At 50.1% G+C, this 16926-nt stretch overlaps 1 protein-coding gene across 4 annotated transcripts in view; it reads left to right on the forward strand.

Annotated features, from left to right (window-relative positions):
• Nucleotides 1–16926, forward strand: part of TRAK1 (trafficking kinesin protein 1) — a 153500-nt gene that overhangs the window by 42840 nt on the left and 93734 nt on the right. For all 4 annotated transcript variants that reach the window (XM_045295059.1, XM_030886952.2, XM_030886953.2 and 1 more), the window contains exon 2: nucleotides 2302–2496. The gene's annotated coding sequence lies outside the window, so the exon portion shown is untranslated. The remainder of the gene's footprint in view (nucleotides 1–2301; nucleotides 2497–16926) is intronic.

Here is a 16926-nt window from a genome sequence, read left to right on the forward strand (position 1 = left end):
AGTCTAACCCAGTCCAACCCCATCTGACTCCTAGTGAAACCCAGTCTAACCCAATCCAACCCCATCTGACTCCGAGCGGTCCTGTAGGACTGGGGGGAGCAGCCCCATAAGGTTTCCAAGGCTGGGAATCTTTCCCAAAGCACACCTCCCACATCTTTCTCCTGAGGAGTGGCTGGTGGGTTCGAACCACCAGTCTTTGAATTATCAGCCAACTAACTACTTAACCACGATGCCAACCAACCCACCCTCCCCTAACCCACTGACATCTAGTCAACTACAACTCAGAGCGATCCTATATAGGGATTTTGAGACTGTGCATCTTTATGGGAGCAGACAGCCTCATCTTTGTCCCTTGAAGTGACAAGTGGGTTTGAACTGCCGACCCTGTGGTTAGCAGCTCAATGCTTCACCCAAAGTGCCACTAGGGCTTATGAAATGCTCAGAAAACACAAGTGTGTTAGTCTGGGTAGATAAAGAGACAAATCCAGAGACACTTGTATGTGTATAAGAAACAGCTTTATATCAGAGAGCAATTGTATATTGAGAAACATCCCTGCCCCGTCCAGATCAAGTCCAAAGTCTGCTATTAGCCCAAAAGTCTGAGACCAGTCTGTAAATCCTTCTTCAGACTCACACAGCACATGCAATGACGCCAAGTGCAGGAAGATCACAGCCCAGTGGGTGGGAGGTCTTGTGGATCAAGTGGTGGTGGAAGCATCTTAGCTCTGATGTGGGTCTCCACGTGGCTCCTCCAGCTCCAGGGCTCTGGCTCCATGTGACTTGTCAGTAGGAAGGTATATAGAGAGAGTGTGTCTGGCCTCCAGCGAGCTATTTATCTCTGTCACGCCTCCAAATGAGGTCATCAAGCTGTGACCTGATGGACAGGCTGGACTCTACCCTGCACTCTTCATAGTCTTAGGTTGACACCAGATTTGTGACTGTAGTGCGGGGATGAGAAATGAGCTCTGCTGGAGTGCTGAGAGCAACAGTAGGGCATGGAGGACGTGGTATTCGGGCTCCGCTTTGACAGATGTGTGCCTCTTAGTTTAATGCTTGGAGGCACCCTGAGGATAGACTCCACTTGTTGCAAGAGCAGGGTCATGACTCTTGTGTTCCTCATTGACTCTCCCTTGGCTCTGGCACTGGGCACATGCCCACACCGTGAGATGGGAACTCCACAGGTCTGCCTTGTTTTCTGGGCCTCGGCCTTTAACATAACAGATACTTTCTCTCTCGCCATTCGTGGAAAATATTTGAGTTTTCCCTCTTTGGCAAGTTTCCCACTTACACCGCATGGTAGTGACATAATTTCATGTCAACTTGATAAATAGAATGTAGGGGTGGTGTGCACACTGTCCGTCAGGTCACAAGGTAGCACCTGCCAGGATTCTGGGAACGTCCTCTTTTTTTCCTGAGAGGAGAACCACACTTTCTCTACCTCAGATTCCTGTGAAAGAGGCACCTGGAGCCATGCTGATGGCAGCTAGAGCCCTGGAGATGCTTCCACCGCCACTGGATGCACAAGACGTTCACTCACAGGCCTGTGATCTTGGTGCATTCAGTGTGATTGCATGTGCTGTGTGAGTCTGAAGAATATGGACTAGTGTCAGACATATGGGCTAATATCGGACTTAGGGACTTGGTCTGGACTGGGCTGGGATGATTTTTTCAATATACAGTTGCTCTTTCATAGAAAGCTCTCTCTTACACTCAGATGAATGAGTATCCCTGGATTTGTTTCCCTAGTCAACCCAGACTAACACATCCTGCTTCTGACTTTAGCAGGTTTTACTGTAGTTGATCAGACAGATGGATGTCTGTATGAGTGTATACAGAGGCAAATGACTACGTTTAATGAAGGCAGAGTTCTAGGTAAGAGGATAGCCAGAATGGTATGAGAATGGAGGAAGAAGTTTGGCCAATGGTAGCTCACCTAGGCTGGTTTGGCTCGAGTGTCATGCGTTTGAGGGAGGCTGGCTGGAGAAAGGCTTGGACAGAAAGGGTTAGGTCTAGATGGGGAGGGTTGGAGTGTGTTGGCCTTTGAGTGCAGGCAGTGGGGCAGTGAAACAGTAGGCACTATATTGGAGAGGTGTGGGCAGAGAGAAGTCTGCCTAATTCTGAGTCATGAGAGTAGAATTTAAATTAAGCCTCAGCCCCTCACCTGCCCTTGTCTGATGACTCCCTAAGGTAGCAGTGTGGCCACGGACACCTAGCTCCAGGCCACCGGCCCCTTATCCAACAGCACCGGGGCCTTCCCAGGTGCTGGACCCTCACCCTCCGGTTCTCGTTCCCTTTCTGCAGATGTGTGTAATAGCACCGACCTTCCGGAAGTCGAGATCATCAGTCTGCTGGAGGAGCAGCTGCCCCACTACAAGCTGAGAGCCGACACCATCTACGGCTATGACCATGACGACTGGCTGCACACCCCACTCATTTCTCCCGACGCCAACATCGACCTCACAACAGAGCAAATCGAAGAGACGCTGAAATACTTCCGTGAGTAGTTTTTGTCTTCCTGGGAGTGGATTTGAATTTTGAATTTCTTATGCCGGGGTCTCAGAGAGGAGATCCCGACCTCCTCTACTGGTGATCTGATCTTACTGTTTACCACCCACCAAAAGGTGGTCCAGGACCTGTGACTGTAAAGTGTAGCTGCCTAAAAAGCTGGACTTTCAAATGTGCTTCCTAGTCATGTTAGGGAGAGGGGGCCAAGTATGGATTTTCATTAAGCCAGCTTTCTTCCAACCTTATCAAAGGAATGTGGGAAATGCTCCCATTCATCACCAAAAGTACAGCGTGAGCCCCTTTAAAACTGTATCAGGAAGCATGTTGTCTATCCTTAAACCAAGGGGTGATGCTGACATACAAGGTAGGTTCTGAACTTGCAGGGAGTAGAATTAGTCGATACTGGATAGTTTCCACAAGTGTCTTGAAGGCCTCTTGTTTGGGCAACACCATATTTAGGTGGCGCAGCAAGAAGGACAATGCCGTGTGAAAGCCGATGGTTCTGTTAGTTGGCATCTCAGTCACACGGGGCGGAGCTCCGGTACTTGGTAGGGTAAGCAGGACGCTAGATCCTCTCGGGGGACAAGGGATTGATGGCACCCCGTGGAGCTGTGATAACAGGCTGCAGACTTGAAAAGAAAGATGACAACAACAAAAAATGTATGCAGATGCGACTTTTGATTTTCATGAGCGAGGTCCTTATATTGGATCAATTCCACTCTAAAAATTCATGGCAGCCTTAGAAGCTGGGTCAGACAGGAGTGTGCGAATTCTTACTCATGTTGACACTGCTCACTTAAATTCATGTCAACTTGAACCTGGTCTGAGTTAATAACTTAAGGAGCTTGCAACTACTTTTTAAATGATGGTATTTACATATCCGTGTATCACTGTGCCAACTTAAAAAGAAGAAGAAGACCCCCCAGCATTCCTGCATCTGCTTAGAAAGGAAACAAACCCAGGGACAAGGGAACAGCCAGAGAGCTAAATTCCATGGCGAGGAGGGTGTAGAACGCCTGGTGGGGTTCGATCAAGGGCAATGTAGCCGAGAGGAACTGCTGAGAGCCAAATGGAGGGCAAGCATGATAGTGGGACAGGAGGAAGGTGAAAGGAAATAGAGGAAAGAACTAGAAGGCAAAAGACATTTATAGAGATATAAATATAGGTTTGTATATATATTAATATACAATGATAAAGATATAGGTCTATGTAAATATATTTATATGTTAAGTACTAAGGTAGCAGATGGACATTGGGCCTCTACTCAAGTCCTCCCTCAATGCAAGAACACTTTGTTCTATTAACCCGGCATTCTGGGACACTCGCCTTCCTGACATGTTCGCTAAAGACAAAGCGGGTGCATAAGCAAATGTGGTGAAGAAAGCTGATGGTGCCCAGCTATCAAAAGATATAGCATTTGGGGTCGGAAAGGCTTGAAGACAAACAAGCAGCCACCTAGCTGGGAAGCAACAAAGCCCAAATGGAAAAAGCACACCAGTCTGTATGATTACGAGGTGTCAATAAGATCAGGTATCAGGCATCAAAGAACAAAAATGATATCATTATGAATGAGGGGAAGTGTGGAGTGGAGACCCAAAGCCCACCTGTAGACAATTGGATATCCCCTTACAGAAGGGTCACAAGGATGAGACGGGCCAGTCAGGCTGCAGTATAGCACCGATGAAACATACAACTTTCCTCTAGTTCTTTAATGCTTCCTTCCCCCAGTATCATGATCCCGATTCTACCTTACAAATCCGGCTAGACCAGAGACTGTACACTGGTACAGATAAGAGCTGGAAACAGAGGGATCCAGGACAGATAAACCCTTCAGGACCAATAATGAGAGAAGCGATACCAGAAGGGTAAGGGTAAGGTGGGGGAGAAAGGGGGGACCAATCTACATTGGATCTACATATAACCCCCTCCCTGGGAGACGGACAACAGAAAAGTGAGTGAAGGGAGACATCAGACAGGGGAAGACATGAAAAAATAATGATAATTTATAAATCATCAAGGGTTCCTGAGGGAAGGTGGGGGAGGGAAGGGGAAAATGAGCTGATACCAAGGGCTCAAGTAGAAAACAATGTTTTGAGAATGATGATGGCAACAAATGTACAATTGTGCTTGTCACAATGGATGGATGTATGGATTGTGATACGAGTTGCACAAGCCCCCAATAAAATAATTTGAGAAGTAAAAATGAGTACGTAGCAGATGTGAAGAAGGCTGATGGTGCCCGGCTATTAAAAGATATAGCGTCTGGAGTCTTAAAGGCTTGAAGTTAAACAAGCAGCCATCCAGCAGGGAAGCAACAAAGTCCACATAGAAGCACACCAGCCTGTGTGATCACGAGGTGTTGACAGGAAGACATACCAGGTATCAAAAGATCCAAAACAAACAATCATGTCGATTGGGAGTCAGAGTGGAGATCCAAAGCCCATCTGTAGACAGTTGGTCATCCCCTCACAGAAGGGTCACAAGGAAGGGATGAGTCAGTCTGGGTGCAGTATAGCACTGACGAAACATACCACATCCTTCTAGCTTTTCAATGCTTCCTCCCCCAACTATCATAACTCCAGTTCTACCTTAAAAATCTGGCGAGACCAGAGCATGTACACGGGTACAGATAAGAGCTCGCAGTACACGGAACCCAGGACAGATAAACCCCTCAGGAACAGTAATGGGAGTAGTGATACCGTGAGGGTAGGGGGGAAGTGTGGGGAGAGAGCGGGAACTGATCACAGTGATCGATCAGTTGACAAACAACAGAAACGTTGTGAAGGGAGACAGCAGGTGGTATAAGATATGAAAATAATAGTAATTTTAATTTACCAAGGGTTCATGAGGGAGGAAGGGGTGGGAGGGAAAAAGGGGGAGTGATACCAAGGGCTCAAGTAGAAAGAAAATGTGTTGAAAAGGATGATGGCAACCTATGTACAAACGTGCTTGATATAATCTATGTGTAGATTGTTATAGTTGTAAGAGCCCCCAATAAAACGACTTATAAAAAAGAAAAAGGAAAGAAGAAAATCACAACTATGCGAATAATGGCCTTAAAAAAAAAAAAAAGACCTAAATGAAGTGGTTTGAAAGTAGCTCATGAACCTCTTTAAAGATTTCCTGAGGTTCATCCCACTAACGCCGGGCAGTCTCTTTCATTTTCCTGAATCTGGGCAGTCATTCATGGGGAGGGACTCAGAACTCCGACTGTCTCCTTGCGGGGTGCACCTGGGGTAGTTTTCAGATTGTCGGTCGGGAAAAGAACTTGTTTAAATCACCCCGCGTTTTTACCCCGATGCGAATGCCGCCTTCTGTAAACCTGTGGGGACAATAGGTTGTGACGGCGATGAAAATAGAGGCATTCCCACTAGGGCAGATAAGGAACACGTTACCCCCAAACCAAACCACACCCATCCAGTTGATTCCCACACCTAACGACCCTGTAGGATGGGATAGGACTGTCCCGCGAGTTTCCCAGACATAACTCTGTATGGGAGGAGAAGGTCCCGCCTTTCGCCATGGATGGAATGGCTGGTGGTTTTGAACTGCTGACCTTGCATCTATCAGCCCAACTCATCATAACCCCTGTGCCAGCTGGGCTCCCTTAGGCTCGTGTCAAACTTCAGGTTTCAGCCTCAGCACTCGATGGTGCAGTGCGCTTTCTAGTAGGGAGCCCTTTTTGTCTGCACCACCCAGAAGCAGTGCCCAGAGCCATCTCCCTGAGACCCGCTTCCTTCAGGCGGCTTCACAGTCGAATTCGCCCCAGAATTATTCTTCTAGATGTTCCCTACTTGTGATCTGCCCAGGATCTTCCCCACCAGAGCCCCGCTGTGATTTTAGAAGACGACAGGTGACGGCCATTTCTGCCACAGGAAGGTCACAGTCCCCTTCTCAGACTCCCGGGCTCATCACTGACGTTGACAGGAGCGTTGGACACCACCCACAGGGACACATCACACTTTGCAAGGAACGTTTTTATACCAATCATTTCATCCCTGAATTAGGCTGTTGTTAGGTGCCACCAAGTTCATGACAGTGACCCCTTGTGACTGAAGAGTATAACTGTCTCGGTGGGCTTGCTAGGCAACAAGAACATGGCCCCCAACCAGAAAGCCAGTGCTCAGAACACCCCGCCACGGTGCTGGAGAAAGATGTGGCAGTCTGTTGCGGTAAAGATTTCTCAATTAACTGCCAGCGAGTTGATTCGGACTCAGCGATCCTATAGGACAGAGTAGAACTGCCCCTGTGGGTTTCCAAGACCCTAACTCTTTACAGGAGTTGAAAGCCTTATCTTTCTCTCGGGGAGTGGCTGGTGGATTCGAACTGCTAACCTTGCTGTTAGCAGCCCAATGTGTAAGCCACATGGAGACCCTAGGATGAACAGGCCTTTCTTCTACAAAGCCACTGGATACAAAGGAGCTGAACCAAGTGCCTAACTTTTGCACCACCGACGGGCAGGCCTGGGGTTGCTAGACCCCAGGGAACTGGGGATGTGGAGACTCTCAGAGCCTGGCCCACAGCACCCATCATCCCTTGCTTCCTAAAAGCTACGTAACACTGGGACTGAAATAGAAGCCAGGTCTTGTTTTTCAGGAGTGTTTGAGAAGAGGGGAGATAAAAAAATAATTAAGTAGAAGGCATCCCTGGTATGTTTGGCAGCGGATACGACACGTGGTAGTAGAACTGAAAGTACCATGGTAAATGTTCAGCAGAGGTTTCGAAAGTTCTTAGAGCACGGTTGCAGGGGGTCTTATTTTGTATTTTCTTCCGAGGGACCAGTGCTTCGAGCGAACATGCTTTTGCTAAATATTTACCAAATGAATAATTGGGAGTCCAGTCTTAATACACCAGGGCATTCAGAATGCGGTCTCGGGACCCACCAGGGGTCTGCATGGAGATCTTGGGGGTTCCTTGGAGAGAAAACCACAGCGTCCCCCTCAGTTCACGTGGAGCTCAGGTGGGCGCTTCCTTCCATTCTCCACGTGGGCCGCCGCAGAGCGCAGTGGGGTTAGCAGGGCCCGAGCTTCTGAGTGGGTTCATGTCGTGCAGTGCGAGAGCTCATGCTTGGGCATCCAGTCTTTCCTCCTGCCCGCTGCTCTGAGATGCCCTGTGTCATTAGACCCCACTGCGGCAGGCTCCTGTTACTTAAGGCATTCACCAGGAAGCCACTTAAAGACAAGGTGTGCCAGCCCCCATGTACCTGATGCATGGACAGCTTGCTTCTGAACACGGGTCCCGTGGGCCTTGTCACAGGACCAGTGAGGTGGGTGGAAGGGAGTGCAGTGCCCTTCAGGGGGGTTTGCTTGCCGGAGTGTGAGTGTGCGCGTGCATGCATGCATGTGTGTGCGTGTGCGTCACCAGGGAGATGGCCTGAGTCGAGCGCGGTGACTCACTGATGTGTGAACCTGGTCGTGAGGTGTGGGCTGAGATGAGCTAGCGCCTCCTTCTATTCTGGGCGTCTTTCCTGCATCGGGAGAGCAGTGGGCCCCTGGGGGTGGGGAGGGGACCTGGGGCAGCCCCTGGTGAGGACTGCTGGACAACTTGACTGCACTGGGTCAGGCAGACCGGACTTGGACCGCCTAGAGCTGAGCTCCCTCCACCGAGCGGCTTTGACCCCTGTGGATTCTGAGAAACCACGAGAGGGAAACGACCAGGAGGCCATGCTCCCCCTAGACCAGGAGGCTTCATAAAGCTCTGAGAAGCAGGAACCAGGAGGTCACGGGATTTCCCCCACGGACTTTCTGAAGGCTCTTCACGGGGTTGTACAGGTAGGCCTAGAGCAGTGGTTCTCCACCTTCCTCATGCAGGGACCCTGTCACACAGTTCCTCATGTGGTGGTGGCCCCCAGCCATAAAACTCTTCTCATGGCTACTTCATGCACTGTCATTTTGCCACCGTGATGAATTGTCATGTAAATACCTGATAGGCAGGATGTGCTTCCATTGTAACAGATTGAACATCATGAAAGCATAGTGATTCATCACAAAAACAATATGTAATTGTACATTGTGAAATATTTATTTCTAATGACAAATCAATGAAATTGTGTCTTGAAGCATGGTGTAGTGTGGCTCGCAGTCTTCACGCCCGGTACTCCTCTGTGGGCTTATCTGCACGTGGGCAGATCTGCCTGGAGACGGGTAGAGGAGTGGTGTCTCAGTTCCTAAGACCATCAGAAATAGGTGTTTTCCAGGGGTCTAAGTGACCCCTGTGAAAGGTTGTGACCCACAGCTTGAGAACCGCTAGGCTAGAGAGTCCAGTAGGAAGAAGGAAGGGCCGATCTTTGGTGCTGTCTGTGGACTGGACGCTGCCCATTCCGTTCTACACCTCCTACACGGGGCCCTGGTGTCGCCGAGGTGAACTATCAGACTGCTCACCATGGGGCTGGTGGTGTAAACTGAGCAGCTGCTCAAGGGAAGAAGATGAGGCAGTCTGCTCCCGTTAGGATAGACAGTCTCAGATTTCCGCTCTGTCCTATAGGGTCGTTCCGAGTCGGAATCCACTCGATGGGAGTCAGTGGCATCCCCCCCAGGCTCAGGGGAATGAACAGACTTGCCTAAAGTCACACAGCCTACAAGTGTGTGTGTGGGGGGGGCGGTGAGGCGGTGTGAGAGGGGTGAGGCTGAGAGTCAAGCCCAGGCTGTCTGATGGGCCTCCAGAGCCCCTGTTCCTAACTGGAAGAAATGATAGTGTGTTAGCCTGGGTAGACTAGAGAAACAAATCCGTAGACACCCATGTGTGTATACAAGAGCAGTTGAATATTGAGAAAACATCCCAGCCCAGTCCACATCAAGTCCGTAAGTCTGATATTAGCCCACCTCTGATACTAATCTGTAAAGTCCTCTTCAGACTCACGAAATATATGCAATGATGCTAAATGCAGTAGGATCACAGGTCAGTGGGTTGGAAGTCTTGTGGATCCAGTGGTGTTGTAAGCATCTCAGCACTGGCAGGGGCCTTTACGTGGCTTCTCTGGCCCCAGAAGTCTGGTTGCATCAGGGTAGGTCCATGTGGCTTCTCCAGCTCCCAGGGCATAGTGCTATGGGTCTTGTCAGTAGAGCATCTCTCAGGGAGTCAGTAGAGGAGGAAATACAGGAATTCCCAGAATTCTCAGGAGAAGGCCATGCCCACCCAGAGGCCTCACTGGTTATATCTTGATTGACAGGCCAGACTCCACCCCTTCACTTGTAATCCTCTCAAATTGACGCCAGATGATGTAACGGCCACAGATAGTTTAAGGCTACAGCTGATCTGAGCAAGCATGAGCGGAAAGCCCTGTCAGAACATGCGGGCGACTGTGTATCCATCCAACCGATGTCCAAGGCATCAGCACATTGGAAAGTCTTCTCCCTTGTCCCCTGGTGGAGCTTGCCGGAGCTTCCTGTCACCACGCAGCGCATGCTCCTTCCTGATGACTTTCACCTCGGCCCTGTCGCCTGTAGGTCAGCCTCCCTGCTCTGGGGCTGTGGATCTCACCCTGCTCAGGCCCAGGGGCGGAGGCTGTGGGCCCTTTGCTTCCTCTTTCCCAGGACTCACTGCTCTGTGTACCTTGTTGGAGAGGTTTTTTCTTCTCAAGAGAGCAATTGACAACACCACCCTGATGTTTACCCAGGCCACCTTTGCCCCTAGGGAAAGAAATTGTTGTGAAACAAATACACTGCAAGGCATTGCCCCATTGTTTTGTTTTGCCAGTAAAACCACCTCCAGGCCCAGCCTTGGTGAGGGTCCGGTGAGCGCCAGGAATCCTCTGAGAACTTGACCTGTGTGCATTCCGGCTGAGGGTTCTGGCTAAGGAACTGAAAACATCTCCCGAGGTATCTCACCTTCTTCCGTCGCCCAAACGCAGGGACATGGCACTGGGCGGGGACCGCAAAGCAGGTGAGGCCTCTAGCCGGCATCCCTCCAACCTGGCTTTGTGCAAGAGGCCTGGGAACCTGCCTTTTCAACCAGTGCCTCCCGCAACGTTCATTTTAAAAGTCAGTTTCAAATCTCAGAAAGAAGACTGACCCTTCCCGGGGAGTCCAGGCTTGAGTTCATCAAGGTGTGGCGTCTAGAGTCTAGACCAGCCGTGACTTTACAGGTGGAGTCCCTGAGGCCAGATGTGCAGTGACTTGGTGTCCTCCTCCCGCTGGCTCACTGGGGCCCGGATTCAGGAATGATCCCCCACAAAACTCCCACCCCACCCCCACATGCCCTCCTTTGCCTAGCACTTTAGTGTGACCGGGAACCTGCAGTGAGTAGATAGTACACCTTCCCCGTGTCCACCTTTGTGTGCGTGTGCGTGCGCGCGTGCATGCATGGTGGCCACAAGGTCACAGACATTGTGGGTGTTTGTTTACTCTGTCCGAGATATCAGCCCCTCACTGAAACTGAGGCTTCGCAGCTCACCTGCAGGGGCACGTAGGTCCCAGGGGAGGGCCACTCCACCCAGCTGTGCCCAGCGCAGCAGGGCGCCGGGTGTGGGCATGCCGGCATCCTGGACTCTGCGGCTCCACGCAGCTGTATGTGGACCCGCCTTTCTCACCTGGTCCCGCTGGACACTTGAGCAGGGTTGATCCAGGGACCATGCCCTTTCTGTGTGCTCTCCGGCTGGTCCCTCCAGACCCGTTCCATTTCCTCGGGGCCTCACCCTGACACCCTGGGAGAGCTTTCACTAGTAGGTGCTCTCCAGGCTCTGTCTCAGAGAGACCGGTTCTGATCTCCTCACGAGGCCGGTGTCCTGCCCCTCAAACCCGGGGCACCTCAGCCAGCTTCTCTACCTCTCCCTTCCCAGTGCTCTAACCCCCTGCTGCGACACCCGCATTTCTGGCCACGTTAGCACCAGCTCCTACACCCGGTCGTTGGCAGGTTCCAAGCCCGCCCCAGACATTTGGTGGGATCCACGCAACACGGTTTATCCCGTATCTTGGTCTTCAACTGGTTCCGCTCACTCTTTTCAAGATCCTGTCTCTCCCTTGACGAAGCCGCTGCCACGCATCCCTGCACCGTTGGGTCTCCCTTGGGACTTGCACCATTCTGGCACATGTGGTGTCCCCTGCCCACCCCTCCCCGGAATGCTCCCTGAGTCTCTTGACTCTTGCTTCTCCACCATTCTTTTTCGACTCAGCAGCCTGGCTGGTCTTTTTTAAAACAAGCAAATAAGCAAGCAAACAAACAAACCCACTTGGGCTCTGCTGCTCCTTTGCTTCCTCTTGCCCCTTGGACAAAGTGCAGGATCTTCGAGAACTTGGAGACCTGGCTCTTGGCTTTCTTCTGCCAACCTTATTCCCCTTTAGCCCTTATACCAGGCCTTTGGAAGGTCTCTTCAACCTGCCCGGCTCTCATGATGTGTTGCCCCCCTCAGCCCTCTTTGCCTGCTTCCCTACCCCCGGATTCTCATCCCGAGGGTCCCCTCCTCAGGGAATCGTCCTCCCTCCCAGCCCCTGCTTGCATTGTCTTTCCGGTTTCCTGCCTCCATCGCTCTACCTTGGGGCTCATCAGTAGTGACCGCGATTCCTGTCGATGAGCGCTGTACTGCTTGGTACTCAGTGCTTGTCCTCGTGGTTGCCCTAGGCAGCCTTCTTACTTAGCTCGGTGACCTTTGTCCAGACACATTCCGGTGGATTCATCCGAATCAAATGGGCCGTTGGGTACTTCATGGGATCTTTCAGCCACTTCTTTTCAGAGAAACAGCTCTTTCTGGTCCTGTTCTTGGACTAGTCAGCGCAATCGCAGAAGTGCATGAATAATGAACAAGGGACACGAGCAGGTCTGAGAACAAATACCAGTGACCATGGGTTGGAAAACACCGTACTTCATTAGAACCAGGCTTCAGGGGCATGTGTATGAGACAGGTGGAGTGAGTGGAGCTACTTAGGAGAGCCCTCTCGCCACTTCTGCCCCTGGCTCTCCCGCTCCAGGTTGCACTCCTAGCCTCATCTATTGTTGATGCTCATTTTAAAAATCTTCCTCTCCCTGGATACTGAAGGCCTTGAAGGTTTCAAACTCACACTCACTCTCATTGAGTGGATCCAGAGTCAGAGGGACCCTAGTATGCGTCATCTTTCCGCTGTGGGGTGGCTGGTGGGTTTGAACTGCTGACCTTGTGGTTAGCCTGACACTAAGGTGTGCTATCAGTCGGAATCGCAGGATGGCAGTGGGGTTTGGTTTGGTTTTGTTTCGTTTGGCTTGGCTTGGCTTGGTTCAGAGGGTGGAGGCCGGTGTCCGACAGCTGTGAGCTGACTGAAGCAATGCCCTGCTGCCTTCTCTCTGCGGGTCCCGGGAGTCCTGGTTGACAAGGAGTTTCTTTATGAGGAGACATGAGCTTTGGCACTCCCCTGTTGGAGGGCAGCCATGGGGATGACTAAACACGGAAACCTTATTCAGGGGAGTCCAACTGTGGGCTGTGCTTGTTTTATTTGTGTGTCATCAAATTGTGCGTGGCCGGATCCTGCTTCTCCTTTTCCCATTAGCTCTCTGGGTTTTTTCTTTGTGTGCGTGTGTGTGTGTGTGTGTGTGTGTGTGTGTGTGCGCGCGCGCGCGCGCGCAGGGGCAGAGGATGTGTAATGGAACGTGGATTGAGCTGGCAGTTGCTAAATCCTGTACCTTTTCTGTCTGCTGAAACTCGGATATCTGTCATCAGTGCCTTGTCTTAAGTCAGTGGTTCTCAACCTGTGGGTGGAAACCCCTTTTTGGGGGTGAACGACCCTTTCACAGGGGTCATCCGATTCATCACAGTAGCAAAATGACAGTGATGAATTGGCAACGAAAATAATTTTATGGTGGGTGGTCACCACCACATGAGGAAGTATATGAAAAGGGTTGGGCATGAGAAAGGTTGAGAACCACTGTCTTAGGGTCTGACCGTCTCTCCCACAGCTTCTCAGCTCTAGCCGCTGCCTCTCTGCAGCCGAGGGGGTGTGGACACAATTGTACACAAACTGAATGTGTCCTTGGCAGCCTCAACCTCACGCCGGCCCTTCGGACCACGGGCCTCTCACCTCCTGCCCAGTTCCCATGAACACTCACGCGGGGCATCTAGCAGGGGCTCAGCCAAGACCCTTTTCCCCCTTCCCTCCTCTCTCCCTCCCTCCCTTTTCGTAAATCTGGGATATAAAGTTTGGGCTTCCGTTCTGATTCTATATCCTGTTTGCTGGTGTCTCTATGAGAAAAAGCATGAGAATTTCTCTGGATCTCAGGTTTTTGCTTTTTTAATGCCTAAAGAAATTCTGTGATAAAGAATGGACACACACACATATTCACTCACTCACTCACTCACTCACTCACACTTGAACTTCTGAAAAAGTTTAATCCAAGTTCTAAAACCTAGCGTATGGTGAAAAGAACTCATTGCCATCAAGCCAATGCTGATGCATAGCGCCCCCTACAGGACAGCGTTTGGCACTTGTGGGGTTCTGAGTTGGTCACCCTTGACTGGAGTAGAGAGCCTCATCTTTCTCCCCAAGAGTGGCTGCTGGCTTTCAATTGCTGACCTTGTGGTGAGCAGCCCAACACATAACTCACTACAAGCATTGAGACAGTTAAAGCTTATTGTGCCAACCTGGCCGCTAAACACATGTGGGATTAGCTGAAGGGCGGAGAGATAAATGGCTCGGTGAGCCTCACCTTTCTAGTTCTCGGGTCTCTTGCTTTGTGATGGTCGGACTAGGGTGCAGCTTCCTTACCTAGTTCCCTGCTTCAGGTGGCAAGGCTTACTTCCTGCGACACATCCCTGGGGAGAAGCCACACGGACCTAGCCCGATGCAGCCCTGGGTGCTGGAGCAGCCGTGTGGAGACCCCTGCCAGCGCTGAGATGCTGACACATTCACTGACTCGGCTTTCCTCCTGCAGTCGGCATCATTGTGTGTGTTTTGTGAGATGGAGGAGGACTTTGTAGATTGGTGTCGGACATATGGGCTAATGTTGGACTTATGGGATTGGGCAGCACTGGGTTGGGATGCTTTCTTAATGTACACTTACCCTTTATATAAAACTCTTTCATATCCACATACGTTTCTGTGGATTTGTTTCCCTAGTTTACCCAGACTTACCCACCGTAGATGAAAAGAAGTTTTGTCTCATTCTTTTTAATGCGCTACTTCACACTTGGAATCCACTTCCTTTCTGGTGGAAACTTTCTGTCCCCTCAACTGTCAATAATTGAAAGGCAGGATGTATAGATTCTCCCTGACTTTTTCTCTGAATCCAACCCCCAACCCCCACCCCTCACCCCCACCCCACCCCCCAGCAAGATCGACTTTTTGTACCTTTTATTGCAATGGAAATATCTGAGGCTTTGGCCAGATCAACATGTTGAGGTTCAAGGAGTGTCTGCTTTCTTGTCGTCAAATGCATGTAGGAGTTGGAAAGAAAGAAAGCTTCCGTGTGGACACACTGCCTGGGGAGGTAAGAGGCATCCATCTCCGATTTTCAGGGTGAGAAAGCTGGGACTCTGGTCATTGTTTTATAGATCAGGGAGTTCATTCCTTTCTAATGGTGCCCAGCCTTTTAAAGAGCATCAGTGGTGTTTTTTCTTTTCAAGGAGTGGGATTTTTTAAAGGCTCACATTCCTTTCTGTGCGTAAACGTAGGAGGATTTCAGATAGTTCAGAAAACGATGACTAACTTAGCAACCACCTCTCCCAAAATGATGTATTTTGTGTGTATGGTCGTGTGGAGAGTAGACACAACAAAGACTATCTCCATGCAGTGGTTTCTGAATGCACTGTTGGGGACCTTGATGGTCTTCCTTGAATTGTGCAGCCAGGCGCACCTCCTTCTCCGGGTCGCTGCTCCCTCGGTAATACAACCTGTTGACCTGTAAGACTTCGCTCTAGGGTTTCAAGTTGCCGCCACTGTCACTTTGATCTCCTGGACATCTTAAAAGCGAGTCATGCTCACCACGACAGACTTTTTTTTGCTAGTTGAGCTAATTTAGTATTAGGTTTTAAGACCTCAGAGATATTTTTGGCTTAAGACTCAAAGATTATGTCAGGGCAATAGTTTAGGGGGCTCATCTAGCTTCCAGAGCTCCTGGAAGTCTAGAGTCTAGGAGAATGTGAAACTCTGTGCTGTATTTCCCCCCCTTTTGATCAGCATTCTTCTATGGAATCTATGGCCAGTAAGCGTGGTTCTTCTGGCCTCATGGTAATGGAGGCAGTTGTTCATAGAGGCAATTAGCCACCTAGTCCAGATCCTAGTCTTATTTTTGGCTCTCTCCTTCCTCTGTTGCTTCAGCCAAAGAGAGACTGTGTGCTGTGCCTGGCATGGCCAACTGTAAGCTTTCAAGACCCCAATGCTGTGCATGGGACTAGAAGGTAGAACTGAAGCATTAAACACCTTATTATGCCAACTCCCTGGGATGGGATATCTCCTGAAACTTAAACTTCAGAAGCAAGGAGCCAAATCCTACGAGGGTTTGAGTTCTGTGTAAGCAGATGCAGCAGCTTTTTTGTTGCTGCTGTACGTATCTCTCTCATTCAACTTTGGCCAGTTAACCTTTTACAGGTGTACAGCTTATTGGCAGCAGTTACCACAATGGACCGTGTAGCCCTTCCCTTCATCAAAGTGTTATTTCCATCACTGCTCACCATCTCGCATCCTCCTTCCTCCCACTGCCAGGAACCACTTTGTTCTATGTGTTTGCCTAGTGTCATGGATATGTATTCTGCTCGGGGTCAGCAGTTCAAAGCCATCAGCAGCTCCTCAGGGGAAAGATGAGGCTTTCTATTCCCGTAAAGAGTTGCAGTCTCAGAAACCCACAGGGTAGAACGAGGGTCATTCTACCCTGTCCCGTAGGATCACAGAACTGACTCGATGGCAGTGAGCTTGGTTTTGGCTTTTGACTTCCTGTGTAAGTTGAGGTCCAACAGGACTCGTCCCTTTGCGATTGGCTCACTTCACTCAGCATGATGTCTGCGAATGCCATCCACGCTGTAGCATGTCTGACGATGGCATTTCAACTGGTAGCCCAGTCGTGTGTGCCTCATTTTGTTTATCCCTCGATCTGTTCATGGCCTTCAAGAGGGTCTCCACCTGCTGGTTAGTGTGCGTTAGCACTGCATGGAAGATTGCATGGCACTGAAGTTCCTCATGCACCCGCTAATTCATATTTTCTCGTGTGTACCTGGCCTTTCTGCTCTTAGGGATCTAGTATGTTTTTGATTTTCCCCCAAATAGCACGTGTGTGAGCATCGTCCTACAGAAGTATCTGTCCACCCAGCCTGTGACTGCCTTCAGGGGTCTTTCTCGTCATTGGTTTCCTGGTCTTGAAAGTTTGTTTGGTGGTTTTTAAATCGCTCTGTCTCCATCATTACTATCTCTTAGGTTAAACATTTCCTTAAATGAATGCAATAAAGGTGACCAATTCTTGGTCAGCTTACACAGAGTCATGAAGTTAATGACAGGGAGGACCTGATGTTTATTGCGTGTGTTAGTCAGG

The sequence above is a fragment of the Echinops telfairi genome, unplaced genomic scaffold (genome assembly GCF_000313985.2).
Source record: "Echinops telfairi isolate 266 unplaced genomic scaffold, ASM31398v2 ScPeMD7_4225;HRSCAF=4972, whole genome shotgun sequence".
In the NCBI taxonomy this organism is placed as follows: Eukaryota; Metazoa; Chordata; class Mammalia; order Afrosoricida; family Tenrecidae; genus Echinops; species Echinops telfairi.